Source organism: Cyprinodon variegatus, unplaced genomic scaffold (genome assembly GCF_000732505.1).
Source record: "Cyprinodon variegatus isolate N-32 unplaced genomic scaffold, C_variegatus-1.0 Scaffold1863, whole genome shotgun sequence".
Classification (NCBI taxonomy): domain Eukaryota; kingdom Metazoa; phylum Chordata; class Actinopteri; order Cyprinodontiformes; family Cyprinodontidae; genus Cyprinodon; species Cyprinodon variegatus.
The window spans coordinates 48,206-49,884 of NW_015152316.1; positions in this window are offsets into that span (position 1 = coordinate 48,206).

Sequence of the window (1,679 nt, forward strand, 5' to 3'; positions counted from 1 at the left end):
CCTTGAGGAATTGGAAGGCCTTTTCAGCAGCAGATGTCCAGGAAAAAGTCTGTTTGGTGGAGGTGGGTGCAGAAAGGGGTGAGGCAATAACACTGAAGTTCTTAATAAAGACAAGGTAAAAGTTAGCAAACCCCAGGAAGCGTTGGAGGTCCTTCCGGGACCTTGGTGTAGGCCAGTCCTCCACAGCCTTGATCTTAGCTGGGTCGGTCTTCACCTGTCCACCCTCGAAGATGAAACTAAGGAAACTGATGGACTTTCGGTGGAACTCGCATTTCTCAGCCTTGACAAACAGGCGGTTCTCCATGAGTCTTTGGAGGACCTGACGAACATACTGCTGGTGTTGACTGAGTTCTTTAGAGAAAATAAGGATGTCATCCAGATAAACAAAAACAAAGTGGTTGATGAAGTCTCTGAGAACATCATTAATAAGGGCTTGGAATATGGCTGGGGCATTGGTAAGGCTGAACGGCATGAGCAGGTACTCAAAGTGGCCGAGTGGAGTCTTAAAGGCTGTCTTCCACTCATCCCCCTCACGGATACGGACCAGATGGTAGGCATTGCGAAGGTCGAGTTTGGTGAAGACAGTGGCGCCCCTAACTGTCTCAAAAGCTGAGGCCAACAGGGGTAATGAATATTTGTTCCTTAACTGTTATCTGGTTGAGGCCCCGATAATCTATACAGGGACGTAGTGACTTATCTTTTTTAGCAACAAAGAAAAATCCTGCCCCAACCGGGGAGGATGAAGGGCGTATTATACCCACTTTGAGTGATTCTGCAACTATTTTTCCATAGCACCCTGTTCAGAATGGGACAACTTATAAAGACGAGCTGACAGCAGGGGAGCCCCAGGAAGGAGGTCAATGGGGCAATCGTAGGGACGATGAGGCGGGAGACTCAAGGCTAAGTCTTTGCTAAAAACACGCTGGAGGTCTAGGTACTCGGAAGGAACAAGGGACAGATCAGGGGGAACCTCGGAGGAGACAGGATCAACAGAGGAACGAGGAAGAGCAGAGTGGAGGCATGAAGCCAGGCAACTGGATCTCCATGTCTCAACCCGAGACTCCTTCCAATTTATGTGCGGATCATGAGCGGTCAGCCAATGGTAACCTAAAACTACAGGTGAAAATCTGGTGGGAAAAATAAAAAAAAAGTAATAGTGGCTAAGGGGCTGCCATCCAGTGCTGCAACTGAGATAGGGGAGGTTAGTAAACGAACTGGAATGTGCAATTTCTTAACTAAAGCTGGGTCAATAAGGCTCTGCTCAGAACCTGAATCAACAAGGGCAGCAACTGGATGTTCTGATTCTTGAAAGCAAATCACAGATTGTAAAGTTAACTGAGGAGGGGTGTTTTCTGAACAGGCGCCCGCCAGGATCCCCTGGACTACTGGCAGGCAAAATCTTTTGGGCGAATAGGGCAGGTTAACCGGAAGTGCCCGTAAGCACCGCAGTAAAGGCACTGTTTAACCCTCATACATCTGTCCCTCTCCTCAGGAGTTAGTTTGGTGTTTGCTAGTTGCATCGGTTCTTCTGCTGATTGGCTTGCTGAGGGAACTGGACGAGGTCTAGGTGACGTAATCTCAGCAGGAGCTGCGAGCTGCAGAACCTGAGGTGGAGCCTGACTCCGCCTCTCTCGAGCTCTCCCCCGGAGCCGATCGTCTACCCGTACCGCTATCTCGAT